This window comes from Trachypithecus francoisi, unplaced genomic scaffold (genome assembly GCF_009764315.1).
Source record: "Trachypithecus francoisi isolate TF-2019V2 unplaced genomic scaffold, Tfra_2.0 Lachesis_group6, whole genome shotgun sequence".
Lineage (NCBI taxonomy): Eukaryota > Metazoa > Chordata > Mammalia > Primates > Cercopithecidae > Trachypithecus > Trachypithecus francoisi.
This window is the reverse complement of record NW_022681471.1, coordinates 97,275,875-97,302,668: the sequence shown is the minus strand read 5'-3', so window position 1 is coordinate 97,302,668 and position 26,794 is coordinate 97,275,875. Positions and strand designations below refer to the sequence as shown.

The 26,794-nt window shown below is 42.3% G+C and overlaps 1 pseudogene; it reads left to right on the top strand.

Moving 5' to 3' along the window:
- The first annotated feature begins 293 nt into the window (after positions 1–293).
- LOC117077802 lies at positions 294–15,388 on the top strand (annotated as a pseudogene).
- The last annotated feature ends 11,406 nt before the right edge of the window (positions 15,389–26,794 follow it).

Genomic DNA, 26,794 nt, shown 5'->3' with positions numbered 1-26,794 from the left:
AAAGAAAACTCTCTATAAAGAAATTAGAAAACTCTCTAATATCCATTAGGGCAAGATACTAGTAAGTTATTACTGGCCTTGTTTTTCAGAGCTTTATTGGGGATTATTATAGAGTTGAGTTATTGTTCCTCACACAAATCTACAGAGATCCCTAGTTAACAGTTAAATCTCTTACGTATCTTAATATCTCCCTCAGTTCAAGAAGCCAACTGGGTTCAAGTTTCAACCAATACTTGAGAGCCTCTTTCTTATGTTCACCTTGGGAGGCCAGTACCCAGAGTCTCAGAAAGGGGATGAAGAGGAGAAGGAGGAAGAGGTGAGTTTCTCCAGAAGCCCTCAGCATAAGCCTATGGCTGCTCATAATTGTACCCCACTGTCCCCAGGATGGACCTCCCAGGTAGGTGGGGTAGTCAAGAAAGGTTGAAGGCCTGCTTCAGAGTTTTGGTTAGGAATGGCCTCATTCTCTCTCTTTTTTTTTTTTTTTAGACAGAGTCTCGCTCTGTACCCCAGGCTAGAGTACAGTGGCACAATCTCCACTCACTGCAACCTTTGCCTCCCAGCTTCAAGCAATTCTCCTGCCTCAGCCTCCCAAGTAACTGGGACTACAGGTGCACGCCACCACACCCAGCTAGTTTTTGTATTTTTAGTAGAGACGGGGTTTCCACCATGTTGGCCAGGCTGGTCTCAAACTCCTGACCTCAAGCGATCTGCCCACCTCAGCCTCCCAAAGTGCTGGGATTACAGGCGTGAGCCACCATGCCTGGCCCTCATTCTCAACAAATATCTAAATGACCCCAAAGTATAAATACCAACTCCTCTACCTGCCAGTCCTCAACATCAATTAGTAAATGAAACACATGGAAGCTCCAATGCAGCCGTGGGATCTCCCAGCAAGTGGTAAGGACACAGTGAGAGCACGGTAGGGGCAAGCCAACTGGACAACATCCCAGAGCACCTACCTCTGCAGGATGCCAGATCATCATGGAAATAAATCAAACACGCCATAGTAGTTAACTCAGGTTTCCACACAAACTCCTCATATAACCAGGGAAATGTACATGGTTCTACTCTCACTGAAACAAGGGTTCCTTGAGCAGAAATTTCAAATCCATCTTCGGTGGCCTTGCCTTTCTCATCATTTTTGTGATTTGTGCCTGCAATGTGTACTGTGCTTCTACTATCCATACCACTCAGAGTTACTGATTACAAATTAGTTTCAATTCTTTTTAAAAATAGAGTTATAAAAATTTTAAAGTAGGCCGGGTGTGGGGGCTCATGCCTGCAATCCCAGTACTTTGGAAAGCCAAGGCAGGTGGATCACCTGAAGTCAGGAGTTTGAAACCAGCCTAGCCAACATGATGAAACCCCGTCTCAACTAAAAATACAAAAGAATTAGCCGGGTGTGGTGGCACACACCTGTAATCCCAGCTACTTGGGAGTCTGGGGCAGGAAAATCACTTGAACCTGGGAGGCGGAGATTGCAGTGAGCTGAGATCGCACCATTGCACTTCACCCTGGGCGACAAGAGCGAAACTCTATCTCAAAAAAAAAAAAAAAAAAAAAAAAAAAATTTAAAGCACAATATAAACTTGGTTGTAAAAGCAACCTTCAGGCAGTAAAACTGGATACAGAGTAAAAAGAAAGTATCTCATCCGCTCCAGCCCCCCAGCCTTCCTTTATTTGTATTTATTTGGTTTTTTTTTTTTTTGTAGAGACAGGGTCTCACTATATTGCCCAGGCTTGTCTTGAACTCCTTGCCGCAAGTGATCATCCTGCTTCAGCCTCCCAAAGTGCAGGGATTACAGGTATGAGCCACCGCGCCCAGCCTCCCAATCTTCCTTTAACCTCCCTCATTTCTTACATGGAGAGATAATTCCAGTAAAGCAGCTACAAGAACCCAGTGTCTTTAGGTTTCTGATTAAAAATTCACATCCTGGTTTATTAAATTGCACATTGGTTAACTTTTATCTTTAAAGGAAAGGCCTTCTACTGCAGCAGATCCTACACTGCAGGCTAGGAATAAAGAGGAACTGAGCTGGCCAGTGGGAGAGGGAGCAAAGGCCAGCTGGAGCATGGAGGTGGAGTGCACACAGGGACCCTGGGTAGGCCAAGGTGAAGTCCTCACAGACACAAGGCTTGTGTGTCCTCACTTCTAGTAGCCACGGGGAACCTGAGGGAACCAGGTGAGGCTGTGGATGATCCAGTGGACCGGCAATGCTGAGGGTGTGTAGCAGCCCACTTGTAGAGGCAACTAGCCATTCAAGGCATGGCAGGGGAGAAGAAATAGGGCTGGCATGGCCAGGCACGGTGGCTCACACCTGTAATCCCAACATTTTGGGAGGCCAAGGTGGGCAGGTCACTTGAGGCCAGGAATTTGAGACCAGCCTGGCCGACATGGTAAAATTCCATCTCTACCAAAAATACAAAAATCAGCCGGACGTGGTGGCACACACCTGTACTCCCAGCTACTTGGGAAGCTGAGGCAGGAGAATCGCTTGAACCCAGGAGGCGGAGGTTGCAGTGAGCAGAAATTGTGCCACTGAGTTCCAGCCTGGGCGACAGAACGAGACTCCACCAAAAAAAAGAGAAAAGAAGATAAAAGAAGAAAAGAAAAGAAAAAGAAAAAGAAAAAGAAAGAAGGCTGGCAGGACAGGTATGGGAAGGTAGCCCCCTGCATAGAGACTGGGGCTCAGAGCAGGCATCCTCTTTTGTGAACGACACTGCCTTTTGTGGGCACTGGAGATGAACAGAGAGCCCACAACCCAGGCAGAAGAGGACCAGGACCAGGACCCTACCTCCTGCTAGAAATACTCAGGAAGAGGCCACCCCAACCCCCAGCCTCCACCTTCAACCCCACCAGAAGTGCTGATAGCAACCAACCTGGACAAAGAACTGCAGCAGAGTATTTGCAAACTCACATGGTGGACCACATGGCTTCCTTTGACCCCTCCAGACCCACCCCACCCTTCTCCACCCACTCTGTGCTCCTAGAGGCAGGCCTGGATGAACTCCCTCAAATGGTTCCTATGCCCTCTGCCTTCCAGTTGACCTTGGTCACCAGCAGGAGGTGGGAAAAAGAGAGGAGAGAGGTCAGAGTATTTAATTCCCCCAAATACCTCCTTAAGAGCTGGCTGGCTGTGTCCCGGACCAAAAACCACAGCTCCTGTCAAGAGGCCATCTTCATAGGATTTTCTCTCTCCAGTTTCCAGTGATTGCTTCCTCCTTCTGCTCCTTCTGGCCTGTGGTTTCCCCATACCCTGATATCCTTTGTAAATAGTCTCTTTATTAAACTCTTCTCAATTACTCAATCTGAGGGCACCATCTGTTTCCTGCCAGGACCTGGAATGATACAGATGGCTTGTCTGACAGGACCTATTGATGGAGAGTCCAGGAACCCCTTATTATTCTAGGCAGAGGTGGGGCAGCCTGCATTTAGCTGGAGGTTACTAAAGGTGCATGAAATGAAACCAGGAACTTGAGCTCTTTGGGGATGGGGACTGTCTTACTGGCTTTGCAACACCAGCACTATGGCAAAGTCTGTCTTTTAGTAGGGGGCCTTCTAAGAGCAGATTTCTCTCTCCAGTTTCCAGTGATTGCTTCCTCCTTCTGCTCCTTCTGGCCTGTGGTTTCCCCATACCCTGATATTCCTTTGTAAATAGTCTCTTTATTAAACTCTTCTCAATTTACTCAATCTGAGGGCACCATCTGTTTCCTGCCAGGACCTGGAATGATACAGATGGCTTGTCTGACAGGACCTATTGATGGAGAGTCCAGGAACCCCTTATTATTCTAGGCAGAGGTGGGGCAGCCTGCATTTAGCTGGAGGTTACTAAAGGTGCATGAAATGAAACCAGGAACTTGAGCTCTTTGGGGATGGGGACTGTCTTACTGGCTTTGCAACACCAGCACTATGGCAAAGTCTGTCTTTTAGTAGGGGGCCTTCTAAGAGCAGATTTCCTCTCTCCAGTTCAGGAGCGCTTTTCTGTCTTAAAAGGGTCTCCTTCTCAAATGGTGATGTCCCGGAGAGGTTTTGCTTTGAATGATTTTCTGCTAAGATCAAAACAATCAGTGAGTGGCCGGGCGCAGTGGCTCATGACTATAATCCTAGTACTTTGGGAGGCTGAGGTGGGAGGATCACTTGAGGCCAGGAATTCGAGACCAGCCTGTTCAACATGACGAGACCCTGTCCCTACAAAAACATAAGAAATTAACCAGGCTTGATGGCATTTATATATAAGTATATAGATATAGATAAATAGATAACTTGACAAAGACTGGAAGACACATGAAAATATGTTGGGGCATTGGGGTTAGAGAATAATTTTTTTTCATTAAATTGTCAATTTTATGAAGTTATTCTTATGATACACGAAGATGGAGGAAAAACATAAAACAAGTATGTATATGAAATTGGGCAAAGGCCGGGCGCGGTGGCTCAAGCCTGTAATCCCAGCACTTTGGGAGGCCGAGACGGGCGGATCACGAGGTCAGGAGTTCGAGACCATCCTGGCTAACACGGTGAAACCCCATCTCTACTAAAAAATACAAAAAGCTAGCCGGCGAGGTGGCGGGCGCCTGTAGTCCCAGCTACTCGGGAGGCTGAGGCAGGAGAATGGCGTAAACCCGGGAGGCGGAGCTTGCAGTGAGCTGAGATCCGGCCACTGCACTCCAGCCCAGGCGACAGAGCGAGACTCCATCTCAAAAAAAAAAAAAAAAAAAAAAAAAAAAAGAAATTGGGCAAAATACTCTCTTACCAGCCTCCTTTCCCTCATCTATATACTAAGAGGATAAAGAGTCTCTTCCATTCCAGTCCATTCCAGGTTATACAAAATGTGATTCTAAACTCTTAAAATGAGTCGTGTGTGGATAGAGAATGAGGCAGAGAAAAAGACACAGGAGTTTGATTATTTTAACATGTCCACAAAAATCAAGAAATGGGAATAATTGTTTTTGTTCCCACTGGGGGCTATGATAAGTGAAGTTCTGTCTGTCTAGCTTACTTTCTCAGTCCCTCCTCTGGGTCACTTGAAGATCCCCTCTCTGACTCCAAATGACTATGACGGATAGGTCAATCATTGTCCTTTCCCGCCTTTGACATTTAGTGGTCAGAAGACTAAACCAGAGCCAATCAGATTCTTCTCTGAAATTGATGCATGGACAGGTGGACAAAGAAGGTCCCTTTCTTCTGGGGCTGCCAAATCTTTCTGCCTGTGACTTGGGTGACCTTAGACAAATCATTTAACTTCTTTGAGCCTCAATTTTCTCACCTTAAATGAGGTTAATAATACAATCTATTTCATAGGCATTTGTAAGAATCAAGTGATGTGAAGCATGAGAAAGGTTATTATAACTTTACTGTGTTTTAGAATGTTATTAATAAACGTATTGTTATTAAACATAAATAAAATTGTATGATAAATTAATTCATTGCAAGGTGTCGGTCAATGACATCTTCAGACATTAAATCTCCCAGGGATATTTACATGCTTTTTTTTTTTTTTTTTGAGGCGGAGTCTCGCTCTGTCGCCCGGACTGGAGTGCGGTGGCCAGATCTCAGCTCACTGCAAGCTCCGCCTCCCGGGTTTACGCCATTCTCCTGCCTCAGCCTCCCGAGTAGCTGGGACTACAGGCACCCGCCACCTCGCCCGGCTAGTTTTTGTATTTTTAGTAGAGACGGGGTTTCACCGTGTTAGCCAGGATGGTCTCGATCTCCTGACCTCGTGATCCGCTCGTCTCGGCCTCCCAAAGTGCTGGGATTACAGGCTTGAGCCACCGCGCCCGACCAATTTACATGTTTTAAAGGGGTCCATTATATAAAGCACAAAGATGGAAAGCACTAATCTATACTGTCAGGAATTAGGATAGTGGTTAACTTTGCAGGGGTGGGGGGCTTGTGATCAGAGGGAACATAAGGAAGCTTCCGCAAGGCACTGGTTGTGTTGGGTGTATTGTTGGTAAAGCTTCATTGTCCTGTATGCTTAAGATATGTGCCCTTTTCCATATGAATGGTATGATTTAATAACAAATCTTTAAAACTTAGAAATTTCTTTGACATCTCGAGGGGTGTTCTTTATTATTGCTGTGTGGGGTGGGAGTTCTGGCTCCCCACTAGGCCACTAGGCCTCCACTGACACCTCAGGGAGAGGATGGCATCAGTACTGCGGAGCAATGGTAAAAGTTCTGACTCTCTACTAGGCTTCTTCTGATACTGCCCAAGCAGCAAGGATGCAGGCTGGAAGTACAGGTTGCCTATGTGGTTTCCTCATTACTACTCAGCAGGGATAAAAGTACTGGCTCCATATTGGCCTTCTCTGAAGATATCCTTCCGAGAAGATAAAGTAGGCAAACTTTTCCTTACTCCTCTACTAAGTACAGTGAAAAACTGGACATTATATATGAAATAAACATAAGAAGACTTGAAAGGAGCCACTTTCTTTGAAAGGAGGAGACTTTGAAGAAGATGGCACTTGGAAATATCAATAAGTGCAGACTAAAAAAGGCCTGACAAAAACTGCTCTTTTTGGCCAAAGGGCCAAGAAAGGAACAACACAAGAAAAGAGAAACTTTTAGACAGAAACTGCTCTGCTCTAACTAAACATCACAGGAAAAAAAAAAAAGAAAAATGTAGCCCCATCCTCATTCATACCAGCCGAGGCCAAGCGGGGACCTAGAATTCCACTGCCAGGCTATAGCAATGTGCCCTACCCACCTACTGGGATATCTTCAGAGAAGGCCAAATACGGAGCCAGTACTTTTATCCCTGCTGAGTAGTAATGAGGAAACCACATAGGCAACCTGTACTTCCAGCCTGCATCCTTGCTGCTTGGGCAGTATCAGAAGAAGCCTAGTAGAAAGTCAGAACTTTTACCATTGCTCCGCAGTACTGATGCCATCCTCTCCCTGAGGTGTCAGTGGAGGCCTAGTGGGGAGCCAGAACTCCCACCCCACACAGCAATAATAAAGAACACCCCTCGAGATGTCAACAGAGGCTGAATAGACTTTCTATGCTGACCTGGCAGTAATGAGGGGACACCCCACCACCTTCCTTTGCCAATGCAGTGTCCAAAAAGCCGGCTAAAACATCAGGTTTAAATAAGATACAGAGTCATAACATAATACCCAAAATGTCCAAGTTTCAATCAAAAACCACTCATTACACTAGAAACAAGGAAAATCTCAAACTGAATGAACAAAGATAATCTTTAGATGCCAACACTGAGATGAAACATGAGATAAAATTTTCTGACACAAATTTTAAAGCAGCCATCATAAAAATAATGCAATGAGCAATTACAAGCACACTTGACACAAACAAAATATAGAATAAATAAATAAATAAACAGCGCCTCAGGAACATGTAGGACTTCAACAAAAGATCTAGCATTGGTATTACTGAAGACCCAAAAGGAGAGGATAAAGAGGGTAGGGCTAAGAAATATTCTTATTCAAGAGGGTATTCAAAGAAATAATGCCTAAAACACCCCAAATTTGGCAAAAGACATGAACCTATAGATTCAAGAGGCTGAGTGAACTCCAAACGGAATAAACCCAAAGAAATTCAAACCAAGAAACATATAATCAAACTTCTATAAACTAAGGACAAAGATAAAATTATGAAGGCATCAAAAGAGAAATGACATGACAGGAGAAAAACAACAGAATAACAGGATTTCACGCTAGGAAACAGAGTAGAAGGAAGTGGCACAATAACTTTCAAGTACTAAAAGAAAAAAATTGCCAACCCGCATTTCTTTTTTTTCTTTTTTTTTTTTTTGAGATGGAATCTCGCTCTGCCACCCAGGCTGGAGGGCAATGGTGCAATCTCGGCTCACCGCAACCTCTGCCTCCTGGGTTCAAATGATTTTCCTGCCTCAACCTCCCGAGTAGCTAGGACTACAGGCGCCCGCCACCACACCTGGCTAGTTTTTGTATTTTTAGTAGAGACGGGGTTTCACCATGTTGGCCAGGCTGGTCTCGAACTCCTGACCTCAAGTGATCTACCCACCTTGGCCTCCCAAAGTGCTGGGATTACAGGCGTGAGCCACCACACCCAGCCTCAACCTGCATTTCTATCTCCAGTGAAAATATCCTTCAGGAATGAAGGGGAAATCAAGACATTCTCAAATATAGGGAAACTAAGATAACTTGTTACCAGCAGATCTACTCTAAATAATGGCTAAAGGAAGTTCATTAAACAAAAAGGAAATGATAAAAGAAGTAACCTTGGAACATGAGAAAGGAAGAGAGAAAATGACAAGCAAAAGATCTGGGTAAATACAATAGACTTTCCTTCTCCTCCTGGGTTTTATAAATCATATTTGACAGTTTAAGCAAAAAATATAACACTGATACAGTTTTAAATGGCTCTGGAAGAAATCTTCAAGGCAATTATATAAATGGGGGAGAATAAATAGATATAGAGGTAAGATTTCTATCCTTCACTCAAACTGGCAAAGTGATGACACAAGTAGACTGTGATAGATATGTATGTATAATGTAATTCCTAGAGAAACCATAAAAAAAAAGAGATACACTAAAGAACACTATAAATAAATCAATATGGAAGGCAGGAGAAAGAAAATAGAAAATGAAAAGGAGAAATAACAAACAGAAAACAAGAAATAAAGTAGCAGATATAATTATATTAATGTAAATTGTCTAAATATACTACTTTGGCAGAGTGGATCAAAAAGCATGACCCAGCTATATATTGTCTATAGGAAACTCATTTCAAATATAATGATAAAGGCAGATTGAAAGTAAAAGGATGGAAAAAGATATGTAATACAAGAATTAATCACGACAAAATAGGAATAGCTCTATTATATCAGATAAAGTAGACTGCAAAGAACAGAAAGTCACCACAGACAGAAAAGGACATTATATAATGATAAATGGGTCAGTACACCAAAAGGACATAGCACTTCTAAATGTGTTTGCACTAAGTAACAGAGCAGCAAAGTATGTGAATCAAGATCTGATAGAGCTGAAAGTAGAAATATGCAAATTCACAATTAGAGACGTCAACATCCCTCTCTCAACAACTGATAGTACCACTAGCCAGAAAATCAGCAAGGATATAGAAAAGCTCAACAATATCATCAACTAACAGGATCTAATCAACATTTATAGAGTACTCTACTCAACAACAGCAGAATATACCTCAAGAATTTAGAAAAATGGGTCCTGGTAGTGGTTATAAGAAAAAAAAATTAGAAAAAGAAAAGCAAAATAAACCAAAGCAAGCAGAAGGAGATGCATAATAAAGATAAGAGCAGAAATCAATGAAATTGAAAACAGCAAAACAACAGAGAAAATCAATGAAACAGAGAGCTTGCTCTTTGAAATCATAAATAAAATTGACAAATCTCTATCAAGATTGACAAAGAAAGAAAGAAAGAGAAAAGATATAAATTACCAATATCGGAAATGAAATAGGGGCTATCACTATAGAGCCTGCAGACATCAAAAGGAAAGTAAGGGAATACTATGAACAACTCTACACATAAGTTTGACAACTTAGAGGAAATAGACCAATTAATCAAAAATAACAAACTAAAATAACTCACCCAATATGAAATATATAGTTTGAATCCCTATATATTGAGGAATTAAATTTGTAATTTAACCCCCCCGCCAAAAAAAAAGAAATGTCAGAAGATTCCACTGGAAAATTCTACCAAATTTAAAAGAATTAAACTAATTCTAAACAATCTGCTTTAGAAAATAGAAGAGGATGGAACACTTCTCAATTCATTTTATGAAGCTATTATCCTGGTAAGAAAACTAGACAAAGACAGTACAAAAAAAAGATATTACAGACCAATTTTCCTCATGAATATGCATGCAAAATTTCTTAACTAAATATTAGCAAATAAAATTCAACAATATATAAAAATAATTATACAACGTGATAAAGTAGACTTTATTCCTGGGGTGCAAGGCTGGTTCAATTTGCTAAAACTACTTAATAGAATTCACCATATTACTAAGCCAAAGAAGAAAACTCATGTGACCATATCAATTGATAAAGGAAAAGCATTTGGCAAAATTCAATACCTATTTATGATAATCAGAAAACTCTTAGCAAATTAGGAATAGAGGGGAACTTTTTCAACTTGATAAAGAGCATCTACAAAAACCCTATAGTTAATATAATACTTAATGATAAAAAACTGAATGCTGGCCAGGCGTGATGGTTCACGCCTGTAATCCCAGCACTTTGGGAGGCCAAGGCGGGTGGATCAAGAGATTGAGACCATCCTGGCCAACACGGTGAAACCCTGTCTCTACTAAAAATACAAAAATTAGCTGGGCATGATGGCACATGCCTGTAATCCCAACTATCAGGAGGCTGAGGCAGGAGAATCACTTGAACCCAGGAGGCGGAGGTTGCAGTGAGCCGAGATTGCGCCACTGCATTCCAGCCTGGGCAACAGAGGGAGACGCCTTCAAAAAACAACAAAAACAACAAAAGACTGAATGCTTTCCCCTTAGGACAGGGACAAAGCCGAAAGTGGCCACTCTCACTACTCATATTCAACATAGTACTGGAAGTTCTAGCCAGCACAATAAGGCAAGAAAAAGGAATATAAGGCATACAGATTGGAAAGAATTATTTCAAACTGTCCCTATTTGTTGATGGCATGGTAGTATATGTAGAAAATCCTAAGGGATTTACAAACAAAACAAAACAAAACAAAAACCTACTAGAACTGATAAGTGATTTCAGCAAAGACAGTGTTCAAGAATAACGTTAAAAATCAATTGTATTTTTATATACTGGCAATGAACATGTAAACATTTTCACAATTGAAAATAAAATATAATTTACAATAACTCAGAACAAAACATAACATTCTCCCAAGAAGATATATAGATGGCCAATAAGCACATGAAAAGATGCTCATATCATTAATCATTTGGGAAATGCAAATCAAAACTACAATGATATAACACCTCGCACCTATTAGGGTGGTTACTATTTAAAAAACAGAAGTAGGGCTGGGTGCGGTGGCTCATGCCTGTAATCCCAGCACTTTGGGAGGCCAAGGCAGGTGGATTACCTGAGGTCAGGAGTTCGAGACCAGCATGGCCAACATGGAAAAATCCCGTCTCTACTAAAAATACAAAAATTAGTCGGGCGTGGTGGCATGCACCTGTGGTCCCAGCTACACAGGAGGCAGAGGCAGGAGAATCACTTGAACCTGGGAGACGGAGGTTGCAGTGAGCTGAGATCGCGCCACTGCACTCCAGCCTGGGCAACAGAGGGAGACTCTGTCTGAAAAAAACAAAAACAAACAAACAAACAGAAAGTCACAGGTGTTGGTAAGGATGTGGAGAAATTGGAACCCTTATACACTGTTGGTGGGAATATAAAATGATACAGTTACTGTGGAAAACAGCATGGCATTTCCTTTAAAAATTATAAATATAATTGTCATATGATTCAACAATTCCATTTCTGGGTATATACCCAAAAGAATTGAAAGCAGGGTCCTGAAGAGATATTTATATGTCCATGTTTATAGCAGCATTATTCACAAATGCTAAAATGTAGAAGCAATCCAAATGCCCATCAACAGACAGATGGGTAAGCAAAATGTGGTCTATCCATTACAATGGAATATTATTTAGCCTTAAAAAGGAAGGAAATTCTGGCACATGCTACAATACAGATAAAACTTGAAGACATTATGCTAAGTGAAATAAACCAGTCATAAAAAGACAAATACTGTATAATTCCACTTATATGAGGTACTTAGAATAGTCAAAATCATAGAAAAAGACAGATGGTAGTTGCCAGGGGCTGGGAGAGTGTTTAATAGGTATAGAGTTTCAGTTTTACATGATGAAAAGAATTATGGATATGGAAGGTAATGACGGTTGCACAACATTGTGAGTATATTTAACGCCACTGAACTGTACACTTAAAAATGGTTAAGCCCAGGTGCAGTGGCTCACGCCTATAATCCCAACACTTTGGGAGGCTGAGGCAAGTAGATCACTTGAGTCCAAGAGTTTGAGACCAGCCTGGGCAACATGGCAAAACCCTGTCTCTCCAAAAAAATACAAACATTAGCCAGGCGTGGTGGTGTGTGCCTGTGGTCCCAGCTACTAGGTAGGCTGAGGTGGCAGGGTAGCTTGAACCCAGGAGGTGGAGGTTGTATTGAGCTGTGATCGTGCCACTGTACTCCAGCCCGGGCGACAGAGCAAGATCTTATCTCAGAAAAATAAAAGAAGATTAAAATGATAAATTGTATGTATATTTAAACACGATAAAAATGAACAAACATATATAGGACTTGTATGGTGAAAACTACAAAAATGTTGATGAAAGAAACAAAAGATTTAAATATCTGGAGAAATATACTATGTTCATGGATTGGAAGATTCAACATAGTAAAGACGTCAGTTGATATACAGGTTTTATGCAATACTATCAAAATCCCAGCAAGAATTTTTACAGATATGCACAAGATTATTCTAAAATTTATATGGAAAGGTAAAGAACTAGACTAGTGAAAACCATTTTTTTTTTTTTTTTTTTGAGATGGAGTTTCGCTCTTGTTGCTCAGGCTGGAGTGCAGTGGCGCAATCTCGGCTCACTGCAACCTCCACCTCCCGGGTTCAAGTGATTCTCCTGCCTCAGCCTCCCAAGAAGCTCCCAAGAAGGGATTACAGGCATGCGCCACCACCTCTGGCTAACTTTTTGTATTTAGTACAGATGGGGTTCCACCATGTTGGCCAGGCTGGTCTCCAACTCCTTACCTCAGGTGATCCACCCGCCTCAACCTCCCAAAGTGCTGGGATTACAGGCGTGAGCCACCATGCCGGGCCTCAATAAAAACAAAATTTAAAGAGGAATAAAGTGGGAGGAATTACTATACCCAATTTCAAGACTTATCATATAGCTACAGTAATTAGGACTGTGTGTTATTGGTGGAGGGAAAGACACATCGATCAATAGAACAGGACACAGAACCCACAAATAGACCCACACAAGAATGGTGAAATGACCTTTGACAAAGGTGTGCAACAGCTAAATGGAGAAAATAAAGATTTTTCAACAAATGATGTTGGGGCAATTGGACATCCATAGGCAGAAAAATGAACCTTGACCTAAATCTTACTCTTTATGAACAACAATTAACTCAAGTGGATCACCAACTTAAATGTAATACACGAAACTAGAAAACCTTTAGAAAATAATATAGGTGAAAATTGTGGGGGTTTAGGCAGAGGCAAAGGGATCTTAGACTTAACATCAAAAGCACAAGCCATAAGTGAAAAATTGATAAGTTGGACCTCATCAAAATTTAAAAATTTTCCTCTGGGAAAGATTCTGCTAAGAAGATGAAAAGACAAGCTACAAACTGGGAGAAAATACTTGTAAACCAATTATCCAGCAAAGGACTGGTATATGGAATCTGTAAAGAACTCTGAAAACTCAATAGTCAAAAAAAAAAAAACCTGACTGGGCACAGTGGCTCACACCTGTAATCCTAGCACTTTGGGAGGCTAAGGTGGGAAAATCGCTTAAGGCCAGGAGTTCAAGGAGTTCAAGATCAGTCTGGGCAACACAGTGAAACCCTATCTCTACAAAAAACTTTTAAAAATAATCAGGCATGCTGGTGTGCACTGTAGTCCAGATACAGGAGGCAACGACAGGAGGATTGCTTGAGCCCAGAAGGTCAAAGCTACTGCACTCCAGCCCGGGTGACAGAATGAGACCCTGTTTCTAAAAAAAAAAAAAAAAAAAAGAAGAAAGAAAATGAAAGAAAGAAAAGGCTATATACTGTATGATTCCATTTCTGTAACTTTCTTGACAAAATCACAGAAGTGGATAACAGATTATGGTTGCCAGGGATCAAGGTGAGATGGGAGAGGAGTTAGCCATATAAGGGCAACATGAGGGAATCCTTGTGATGACGGAAATGTTCTGTACCTGTATTGACAATGTAATAGTGTCAATATCCTGCTTGTGTTATTGTACTGAGGTTTTGCAAGATATTACCATTGAGGAAACTGGGTAAAGGATATATGGAAATGTCTCTATACTTTTTCTTACAACTGCATGTGAATCTATAATTATCTCAAAATAAAATGCTTAATTAATTATTTTATTTATTTATTTAGAGACAGAGGTTTGCTCTTGTTGCCCAGGCTCGAGTGCAGTGGTGCATCTCAGCTCACTGCAACTTCTGTCTCCCGGGTTCAAGCATTTCTCCTGCCTCAGCCTCCCGAGTAGCTGGGATTACAGGTGTTTGGCCATCATTCCTGGCCATTTTTTTTTTTTTTTTTTTTGTATTTTCAGTAGAGATAGGGTTTCACCATGTTGGCCAGGCTGGTCTCAAACCCCTGATTTCAGGTGATCAACCTGCCTTAGCCTCCCAAAGTGCTGGGATGACAGGCATGATAAAATGCTTAATTTAAAAGAAATGGGCCTGGCATGGTGGCTCACACATGTAATCCCAGGAGGAACATTTGAGCCTAGGAGGTCGAGGCTGTAGTGAGCCATGATCGTGCCACTGCACTGCAGCCTGGGCAATGGAGCAAGACTCTGTCTCAAAAAGTAAAACAATAAAATAAAATAGTAGAGAATATTCTCTCTTCCTCAGCGCTGCCTACAGAGGTGGCAGCCATCCCCTCCTTGGCATCACAGCTGCCCTCAGACTCCTTGTGAAACTCAAGATTGTCAAAAAGAGAACTAAGAAGTTCATCCTGAGGCCGGGCGCGGTGGCTCAAGCCTATAATCCCGGCACTTTGGGAGGCCGAGACGGGCGGATCACGAGGTCAGGAGATCGAGACCATCCTGGCTAACAAGGTGAAACCCCGTCTCTACTAAAAATACAAAAAATTAGCCGGGCGATGTGGCGGGCGTCTGTAGTCCCAGCTACTCGGGAGGCTGAGGCAGGAGAATGGCGTAAACCCGGGAGGCGGAGCTTGCAGTGAGCCGAGATCACGCCACTGCACTCCAGCCTGGGCGACAGAGCAAGACTCCGTCTCAAAAAAAAAAAAAAGGAAAGAAAAGAAGTTCATCCTGTACCAGTCAGACTGATATTTCAAAATGAAGCGTAACTGGCAGAAACCCAGAGGTATTGACAGTAGGGTTTGTAGAAGGTTTAAGGGCCAGATCTTGATGCCCAATGTTGGTTAGGAGAGCAACAAAAAAGCAAAGCACATGCTGCCCAGTGGTTTCCGGGAATTCCTAGTCCATGACATCGAGGAGCTGGAAGTGCTGCTGATGTGCAACAAATCTTACTATGCTAAGATTGCTCACAGTGTTTCCTCCAAGAACTGCAAGGCCATCGTGGAAAGAGCAGCCCAGCTGGCCATCAGAGTCACCAACCTCAATGTCATACTGTGCAGCAAAGAAAATGAATAGGCAGCTCATGTGCGTGTTTTGTGTTTAAAGAAAACCATAACACTGCCAAAAAAAAAAGGTAGGGGGGCCTGGCGTGGCGGTTCAATCCTGTAATCCCAGCACTTTGGGAGGCCGAGGCAGGCGGATCACCTGAGGTCAGGAGTTTGAGATCAGTCTGGCCAACATGGTGAAATCTCATCTCTACTAAAAACACAAACATTAGCCAGGCGTGGCTACGGCACCTGTAATCCCAGATATTTAGGAGACTGAGGCAGGAGAATCGCTTGAACCTGGGAGGCGGATGTTGCAGTGAGCCGTGATTGCACCACTGTACTCCAGCCTGGGCGACAGAGTGAGACTCCGTCTCAAAAAAAAATTTTTAAAAAATAGTAGAGGGGCTCCTAAAGAACAAAAAGCCTATAACACTAAGAGGAAAGGCATCTAATGGTGTGACTTCAGGCATGGTGACAAGTCACTAGAAGAGGGAGAGAGATACACCCTTTGACACTTTCAAAGTCAATCCTGGCACCTAATATAGAGAGATGTTAGTATTTACCTATGATTGATTTAAGGAAGATTCTTCCTCTGTTACCCTCTGTAAAATTTGCAGTCATCATTGATAAAGACAAGACAAGAGTTTGACTCTTAGCCCCAAACATAAAGGACTTCAAAATCTTATTTGGTGCACTATTTGTGTGTTTATGTAATTTAACTGTAAGTGACTTATATATTAAAAAAAATTATCACAATTTTCATCTGCACCAGAAAGGAATTTGCAGCTGAAAATAATCTGTTCCTATCTACGTAAATTTTGAAAATATCTAAATTTTCTTAGTGGGTAAATATCCATGGTCTCACATGTGGTCATGGGATAATGGTCTCCCAATGACTCATAAAATACCTGTCTTGGGAAAATATCTCTAGCGTTACAAATAGGGTTGCAAATCTAAAAAGACAAATTTCATTAAGGCAGGAGATTTTTCTGGGCATGCTATGTAACTCCTGTTGTGGTGGTCTGGTGGGAAGGTTGGTGGAAAAATGGGGTCTGGAGGGAAGGAGATGGACAGGAGAGAGAGACTCTTGAAACCGTTATCTGTTGAGAGACTCTTGAAACTAGTATCTGTTGTTGGTATCTCTAAGAAGTTTAGGAAATATACCTTAAGATGAGAAGGAATTGGCCGGGCGCGGTGGCTCAAGCCTGTAATCCCAGCACTTTGGAGGCCGAGACGGGCGGATCACGAGGTCAGGAGATCGAGACCATCCTGGCTAATACGGTGAAACCCCGTCTCTACTAAAAAATACAAAAAACTAGCCGGGCGACGAGGCGGGCGCCTGTAGTCCCAGCTACTCGGGAGGCTGAGACAGGAGAATGGCGTGAACCCAGGAGGCGGAGCTTGCAGTGAGCTGAGAGCCGGCCACTGCACTCCAGCCTGGGCGGCAGAGCAAGACTCCGTCTCAAAAAAAAAAAAAAAAAAAAAAAAAAAAAAAAAAAAAAAAAAAAAAAAGATGAGAAGGATTGTACTAAAATGTAGTCATTCAGATTCTAAAGAGGACTGTGTGCGGATGAAAAAATCCAGGGGAAATACATTTTAAAGACATGATCATAAAGAACAGTGGCATTCATGGATCACTGTGGGCCCCCTTCAAGATTATGTATTCAGAGGCAGAAGAGAGGGAGGAGGGGCCAGGAAGTGACTGGTGTGGCTGACACTCATGGGCTTATTGTTGTCTACAGGTTCTGAATACTACCCTAGAAATGCTGGCCACTCTTCATGGAATGGCTGAGACAGGAACACCTGGTGCCTGGGGTAGGGGGCTGACAGTCAACTGGTAAAATGATTTGGTCTTTAGAAGAGTATGGATATGCAGCCAGGTGCAGTGGTTCACACCTGTAATCCCAGCACGTTGGGAGGTCGAGGCGGGCTGATCTCTTGAGGCCGGGAGTTCGAGACTAGCCTGACCAACACGGCGAAACCACACCTCTACTAAAAATATAAAAATTAGTCAGGCATGTTGGCACACGCCTGTGATTCCAGCTACTTGGGAGGCAGAGGTTGCAGTGCAGTGAGCCAAGATGGTGCCACTGCGTTCCAGCCTGAAGCAAAAAGCAGGACTCCATCTCAACAACAACAAAAAGAGTATGGATATGCAGCCAGCAACCAGGAAACTGAGGCAGAGTCTAGCCAAGAACCAAATAGGGGAAGTGCTGGTGCACACAAGGATGGTGAATGGCTTTTGTGGGCCCCTGAACTAGGGACAGTAGCCACGTCATCTGGACTCCAGGCTGAAGCCAAGGGCTGAGCAAAGCTGGACTCAGGACCAAATGAAAGTGTGGTAGGCAGAATTCTAAGATGACTCCTGTGTTAGTCTGTTTTGTGTTGCTATAAAGGAATACCTGAGGCTGGGTAATTTACAAAGAAAAGAGATTTACTTTGGCTCACAGTTCTGCAGGCTGTATAAGAAGCACGGTGCCAGCATCTGTATCTGGTGAGGCCTCAGGAAGCTTCCACTCATGGCAGAAGGGGAAGAGGGAGCAGGTGTATCAAAAAGCAAGAAACAGAACCGGAGAAAGGGGAAGAGGTGCCAGACTCTCTAAACAACCAGCTCTCATGTGAACTCATAGCTTGAGAACTCACTCATACTGTGCAGAGGGTATCAGTCATTCATGAGGGATCCTATCCCCATGACCCAAACATCTCCCACTAGGCCCCACCTCCAACACTAGGGGTCACTTTTTTTTTTTTTTTTTTTTTTTTTGAGACAGAGTCTCGCTCTGTCGCCCAGGCTGGAGTGCAGTGGCCGGATCTCAGCTCACTGCAAGCTCCACCTCCCGGGTTCACGCCATTCTCCTGCCTCAGCCTCCGAGTAGCTGGGACTACAGGCACCCACCACCTCGCCCGGCTAGTTTTTATATTTTTTAGTAGAGACGGGGTTTCACCATGTTAGCCAGGATGGTCTCGATCTCCTGACCTTGTGATCCGCCCGTCTCGGCCTCCCAAAGTGCTGGGATTACAGGCTTGAGCCACCGCGCCCGGCCTTTTTTTTTTTTTTTTTTGAGACGGAGTCTCACTCTGTCAGCTAGGCTGGAGTGCAGTGGCACGATCTCAGCGCTCACTGCAACCTCTGCCTCCCGGGTTCAAGCAATTCTCCTGCCTCAGCCTCCTGAGTAGCTGGGATTACAGGTGCCCACCACCACACATGGCTAATTTTTGAATTTTAAATAGAGATGGGGTTTTGCCATGTTGGTCAGGCTGGTCTCAAACTCCGAAACTCAGGTGATCCTCCTGCCTTGGCCTCCAAAAGTGCTGGGATTATAGGCATGAGCCACTGTGCCTGGCCTGGGGGTCACATTTCAATATGAGATGTGGAGGGGACAAATATACAAACTATATCAACTCCCATATTCCTGGCCCTTAGCACACACACTCTGTATCATTCCCTCCCTTTGAGTACGGGTAGGATCTGTGGATATGATGGGATAATTTTACAGTATCTATCAAAATTACAGGAGCATATGATCTTGATCTTTGACCCAGTAAGTTCACTTCTAGGAATTTACTCCACAGATATATTAGCAGACATGGGAAATTATTTATGCATAATGTTTTCCATTTGAACATTCACCTACCTATTCATTCATTCAATACATGTATATTGTTAGTAATTGTAAAAGGTTGGAAACAACCTAAATATCGGTCAATAAGGATGATTAAATACATTACTGCACAGTGGAATACCACGTAGCTAGAACAAAATAAAGAACAAGGAAACTCTGTATGTATCAGTTTGGAAAGGTCTCCAATACCTTTTTAAGGGAAAAAAGCATGATGTGGAATAGAGCATACGTTGTATTAAAAGGAGGGGATTGGGGATGTATATTTATATTTGTTTATACCAGCGTTAAAAAAATCTCTGGGCTGAGTGTGGTGGCTCATGCCTATAATCCCAGTACTTTGGGAGGCCGAGGCTGGTGGATTGCTTGAGTTCAGGGGTTCAAGACCAGCCTGGGCAATATGGTGAAACCCCATCTTTACTAAAAATACAAAAAAAAAATTAGCCAAGTGTGGTGGTGTGCACTTGTAGCCCCAGCTACTCAGAAGGCTGAAGTGGGAGAATCACCTGAGCCAAGGAGTTTGAGGCTACAGTGAGCCAAGATCATGCCACTGCATTCCAGTCTGGGCAACCAGAGTGAGACCCTGTCTCAAAAAAAAAAAAAAAAAATCTCTGAAAGGTTATAGTCACTGGCTATTTGGGGAAGACGGGGACTGGGCAGATGGGGCAGGCCTTAGAGATGTTTCACTGTATATCTGGTTATACTCTTTATGTATGGATCATTTTGAACTGTCAGTTAAATAAAATGTTAAATGTATGTATTTTAAAATTAAAACATTTTAAAAGAGGTTTTGTCCCAATAGAGTTAGGGAGCCACATGATCTTTGTAGCATTACCTTCTCAGTTTTTGTTTTGTTTTGGTTTGGTTTGTTTGCTGTGTGAGACCAAGATGTCAGCATGGGAAAGAGGCCCTTTCTCCCCTCACCGCCCACCTCCATTTGGATTTTGCAGCCTGAGCACTGTCCTCTAATGGAGCCACCACTTACCTTTCCCACTCCAGCTCCCTAGGGAGAACTGAAGGGCTGCTTTCCCAGAAGCCACGAAGGCTCTCCAGCTGCACCCCCAGAGCCACTGCTGGCAGCTGAGATTCCCCTGGGAGGTGAGAATCTGTGAGTCTTCCTAACCACCAGGCCCCAACCATCTGGGAACACTTGAGTTCAAATAACCCAACCAGTCCTGTCCTGCAGGTCTCGAGCCCCTCAAACAGGGCTAAGATCCATCTGGAATGTATCAGCGCTAGTATCGGTACTAGTTGTTGACACATGGAATCCATTCTGATGGGCTGGTGCCTGTACTCTATCAGTTGTTAAGTATTTTGGCTATCACTTCTGTCCTCTGTTGCCATGCCTTGCACTTCAACCCCTCCTACACTCCTCCCCTGGGCTTCCTCCCCTAGTCCTGCCTTTCACAGCTGATTGCCTTTGGTATCAGACAGGGGCCCAGTAAGCAACAGATGGCACACTCAAATTGGGTAATTTGAGAAGGATGTAATAAGGGACTATTTAGGAAAGTGTGGGCAGGGTATAGGGAAACCACTAGGGAGAGGGCAGTACCAGGGGGTAAGGGGAGGGACCAGTAATAGAGAGGGATGGGTGGAGAAAGCTCTGGTGTGAGCTGAGACCCCTGGCTGGTTGCTGGAGGCAGACAGTTCACTATTATTCATCAGTGAGAAAACCCGGGAAATTAAAAACCCCAGTCTCCCTCTCTTTCCTCCCTTCCATCTCCTATAGGTATCCCATTTTCTGAACCCAACAGAGGTCACGGGAGCCCATTGAACCATTGTATCCATAGAGGTCAGCCTCCCAGGCACAGAACGTGGTGGGGAGGGTGGAGAGTGGATCTGGAGGGGCAAATTAAATATATTTAGCGCCGGGCGCGGTGGCTCAAGCCTGTAATCCCAGCACTTTGGGAGGCTGAGACGGGCGGATCACGAGGTCAGGAGATCGAGATCATCCTGGCTAATACGGTGAAACCCCGTCTCTACTAAAAATACAAAAAAAAAAAAAAAAACTAGCCGGGCGAGGTGGCGGGCGCCTGTAGTCCAGCTACTCGGAGGCTGAGGCAGGAGAATGGCGTAAACCCGGGAGGCGGAGCTTGCAGTGAGCTGAGATCCGGCCACTGCACTCCAGTCCGGGCGACAGACCGAGACTCCGCCTCAAAAAAAAAAAAAAAAAAAAAAAAGAAATATATTTAGCACTTCCCATAATATTTTAGAAAAACTTTATCATGAAAAAAATTCACATATTTTAAAAACAGAATAGTATAATGAACTCAAATACCCACCATCCAGCTTCAACAATGATTATTTGAGAGCCAATCATCTCATTTTATCCATATTCTCACTCACTCTTACCTCTTTATTATTTTGCAGCAAATGTTGGGCTTCACATCACTTCATCTGTCAATACTTCGTATGCATCTCTAAAAGATAAGGATTCTTTTTAAACCATAACACCATTAGCACAGCAAAAAAGCAAAAAAAAAAAAAAGATAAAATAAAAATAATTCCTTAATATTATCAAATGTCTAATCAATGTTAAATTTCCAATTGTCCAATAAATATTACATATGACTTTTAAAAAACAATGTGTTTGCTTAAATCAAAACCCAAATAGGGCAAATCCTTGCAATTGGTTCATGTATCTTTTGAATCTTTTTTTTTTTTTTTTTTATTGAGACGGAGTCTTTGCTCTGTCGCCAGGCTGGAGTGCAGTGGCGCGATCTCGGCTCACTGCAAGCTCCGCCTCCGGGTTTACGCCATTCTCCTGCCTCAGCTCCCGAGTAGCTGGGACTACAGACGCCCGCCACATCGCCCGGCTAATTTTTTGTATATTAGTAGAGAAGGGGTTTCACCGTGTTGGCCAGGATGGTCTCGATCTCCTGACCTCGTGATCCGCCCGTCTCGGCCTCCCAAAGTGCTGGGATTACAGGCTTGAGCCACCGTGCCCGGCCTGAATCTCTTTTAAATACACAGGGTTCCCCTCTATCTTTTTCCTTTTCTTGCAATTTATTATTGAAGAAAACAAAACATTTGTCTTGTAGCATTCCCATGGTCTAGATTTTGTTGATTGTATTCCCATAGACTAGGACGATCTTGTTCAACCCGCAGCCCACGGGCTGCATGCATCCCAGGACGGCTTTGAATGTGGCCCAACACAAATTCATAAACTTTCTTAAAACATTATGAGATTTTTTGGCAATTTTTTTTTTTTTTAGCTCATCAGCTATCGTTAGTGTTAGTGTATTTTATGTATGGCCCAAGACAATTCTTCTTCTTCCAGTGTGGCCTAGGGAAGCCAAAACACTGGACACCCCTGGTAGTATAACATGCTCTTTGCTCTGTATTTCCTGTAAGTTTATATTTGGCTCTGGAGGCAGTACCAGATTCAGGTTCAATTTTTATGATTACTTCATAGATGATGGTGTGTTCTTCCTTCAGGATGCACCAAAAGTCTGGTTGACAATTTTTTGTGAGGTTAGCTGTCATGATGATCAATCTGTAGATTCATTAATTCATTTGAGGTTGCAAAGTGATGACATTCAGATTTATTTTTTCTTCTTCACGTATTAACAACTATTTTGCATCTTGATGTTTGCTTTTCCAATTCCCAATACCTCATGGAACTCCCTCATGTCACCTATTATTGTCCTAATTCATCCTTTTTAACGGTTGTATAATATTCACATTGTGGATATACTATCATTTATTTAACCATTCTCCTATTGACAGCCTTTCACTTGGCATCCAGTTTTTTTGCAACTACAAACAATACTGCAATAAAACGTCCTTTTATATATGTCCTTACTAGCATTTCCATTCCTGTGGAATAGATTCCCAGGAGTGAGCTTGCTGAGTAAGCAGAATATTTTATTCATGTATTCATCTATCTGTCTATCTATCTATCTATCTAGTAGAGATGGTGTCTTTTCATATTCCCAGACTGGTCTTGAACTCCTGGGCTCAAGCCATCCTCCCACCTCAGCCACCCAAAGTGTTGAGATTACAAGCATGAGCCCTGTGTTTGACCCAAGATATTTTATTTATTTATTTATTTATTATTTATTTTTGAGACGGAGTCTTGCTCTGTCACCCAGGCTGGAGTGCAGTGGTGTGATCTCAGCTCACTGCAACCTCTGCCTCCCGGGTTCAAGTGAATCTCCTGCCTCAGCCTCCCAGGTAGCTGGGATTACAGTTGCCTTCCACCATGCCCAGTTAATTTTTGTATTTTTAGTAGAGACAGGGTTTCATCATATTGGCCAGGCTGGTCTCAAACTCCTGACCTCAAGTGATCCACCCGCCTTGGCCTCCCAAAGTGCTGGGATTACAGGCATGAGCCACCACACCCAGCCCAGATTATTTTCTAAAATGGCTATAATACTTCAATTTCCATATGCAGTGTGCAAGGATACTCTTTAATCTATATCTCTTCCTACTGTAAGTATGATAGCTTTTATAGCTTTTTTTTTTTTTTTGGCCAGGTTTTAAGTACAAAATGATGTCTCATTGCTTCAGTCTCTGGAGTCAGACTGTCTGGATTTAAACTCTGGTTCTGCCACAAACTGTGTACCTTGGACAAATTAACCTCTCAGCATCTCAGTTTCCTTATCTGTAAAATGGAGGTAATGATAATACTTGCCTCAACATTGTTGTAAGGGTTAAGTGAGTTAACAGATGTAAATTGTTTAGGACAATGCCTGACTCCTTGAAGTGTTGATCATTATTTTTCTGTCTATTTTAACTTCCTTTCTTCTGAAGTCTAGAGCTCATATTATATCACATCAATTCCTCCATTACCAGCGCCTCAGCATCCTATGTCCCCTGTTCTTTTACTACTCCCACCTTTGCAAAGGCCACTCTCTTCTCCTCTTAGCTTGGCTACTAGATGCAGTCATGCAGACAATGCCATTAGGAATGCAAGCCTTCTCTCCTCAGATAGGTCCTGAGCACTAATCAGAAATCAATCTGTGTCCCTGAGTCCATTTCCGCTCACCTCCCTAAAGCAGGTATTCTAAGCAGTCATCACATTTCCTGATCCCCTCCCCCATTAGCCTTTTGGCAAACAACCTAGAATCCCTTACCTAGAACTTGATAGGGATAGACTCAGCAGACTGATTTGTTCAACATGAATTTCATGTTGTAGAGTCTGAAAAGATAAATTTCAAGTATGTAGAGTCTGAAAAGATAAAAAGCCCTTTTGCAGCCAGGGTTTGGGATGGGATTTGGGTTCAGTCAATTAGAGGCACTCATACATTACAGTGCATCATACATGACCTCATAGAGAAAAACAAAATTATTTCAAATTGCTTTAAAATACAGTGTTTTGACTACACAAATCAAGTGGAAGATACCATAAGGACAAAACACTCTAAAAAAAATCTTAACCTGCTATCAGTAGCCTTAGTAATACGAGTATTGCTATTTACACACATGGCATAAGGCAAATTCAGAAGTATGTTAATGTTGTCAGGGATCAGAGTTTTCCACACAACATTAAAAAGTTGCCAGTATAAAACTAAATAAATTAAGCATAAACCCTTTAATTGCACATTTGAATTGGAAATATCAGTATGAATTTATGATTTAGTTTTTTTTTTTTAATTGCATTTCTTAGCTTTCTACACTGAAAAGACTTAGGTACAATAGTGACTCAGTGTCTAGTGAGCACACTAGTATCAAAATGTTGGCAAATAAATATCGTTTTCCATCTAAAGGAAACAGATTTTTGGAGAAATAGTTGATACTAGTCAAAGATGGAAAATGTACAAAATAAGTGAAGAAGCTACTAGTGACTACTGGGGTTGTGCCACAAGGACACAGACACCAACTTGTAAGTGCTCCTGCTGGTTTAAGATGAGGTAATTTAAGCATCAAAATAAATAATTATTGCAACTGATTGCTAAACATTATTTATTTATTTATTTATTTTCTGAGACGGAGTTTCACTCTTGTTGCCCAGGCTGGAGTGCAATGGCGTGATCTCGGCTCACTGCAACCTCGGCCTCCCGATTTCAAGTGATTCTCCTGCCTCAGTCTCCCAAGTAGCTGGGATTACAGGCGCCTGTCCCCACACCCAGCTAATTTTTGTATGTTTAGTACAGATGGGGTTTCAACATGTTGGCCAGGCTGGTCTTGGACTCCTGACCTCGTGATTCACTTGCCTCGGCCTCCCAAAGTGTTGGGATTACAGGCGCGAGCCACCACACCTGGCTGATAAACATTAATTCTTTTAACTTCACTAGTTCCTGATGATTCTTTAATAATGAAACAAAAAGTCAGAAAGCTCATTGGTTGTCACTGGAGGTTGCTAGAGCACCAATTTATTGTTCTGAAAATTGGTTTTTAAAAAAGAGCAAGAATCAAACATTCTGCCTTTTTCTAGGTAACTAAATAGTTGATAAAGAGCATTCTTCTTTTAGAAGAATTCCAGCTGACAGGTGGAATAAGTGATACAGTAAGAATATCGCCGTTTATCGGGTTCTAATAAAGACTATACATTGACTATTATCAATGGCAGCTAAAACCATTAGGTAAAAGCTTAACAAGAACTTTATAATAGATGAATCAGGCTGATACCACCTGATCCCACTAATCAATTTTAGCATCCCTACAAGTGAGACAACACACATGATGTACCCCTTGATGTGATGGGATGGGAAGTACACAGCGTCGCCTATTTGATATTTTTGCCTACAAAAAAAACTTAACCTAATAAAGCCTCTATATCTAACTATCCATTCTCGGGAAACACAGGGAATAGAGAATGAGTTAAATGACACCCTACAGAAGCAATCGACCCAATCCAAAATGTAAGAAATTCTACAGGACAAATGATCTAGTTTTTTTCAATAAATCAGTGGTACCAGGTGGGGGTCTGGGTTACGTAACAAAAAAGACTTAAAAGCTAAAATAATCAAATACAGTATATGAACCTTGCTCTGATCCTACTGCGAACAAACTAAGTGAAAATGATATATTTGTGAGAATTGGGGAACTTTGGATATGGCATAAGATGAGATTACATTAAAGAATTATTTTTTGGCCGGGTGTGGTGGCTCATGCCTGTAATCCCAGCACTTTGGGAGTCCAAGGCGGGCAGATCACGAGGTCAGGAGTTCAAGACAAGCCTAGCCAATATGGTGAAATCCCATCTCTACTAAGAATACAAAAATTAGCCGGGCATGGTGGCGCACACCTGTAGTCCCAGCTACTTGGGAGGCTGAGGCAGAAAAATTGCTTGAACCCTGGACACAGAGGTTGTAGTGAGCTAAGATTATGCCACTGCACTCCAGCCTGGGCGACACAGCAAGACTTCATCAAAAAAAAAAAGATTTATTTTTTATTTTTAAGGTATAATAGTGGCATGGTATTTATATTATCTTAATGTCTTATTAGGTAGAACGTTTACTGAAACATTATGGATGAAATGATATGGCGTGGGTTTTGGTTTAAAATACTTCAACAACAAATTTTGAGGTGGTGGATGAATGAAACAAGACTGGCAAAATGTTAATTGTTGAAGCTGAGTGATGAATACATGGGGCTTATAATATTAATTTCATTTCTACTGTTGTATATGTTTAAATTTTTCCATAATAAAAAGGTTTTAAAAATAAATATTCCTTAAAGACCAAGAAACTATCGCAGATTGAAGGAGACTAAGCAGATGATGACTAAATCCTATGTGGTATCCTGGGTCAGATCTGGAGACAAAAAAGGGGAAAACCTAAATAAAGTCTGTAGTTTAGTTACAAGTATTATATCAATGTTATTTCTTGTTTTGAAAAATGCACCATTGTTAAGTGAGATGTTAACAT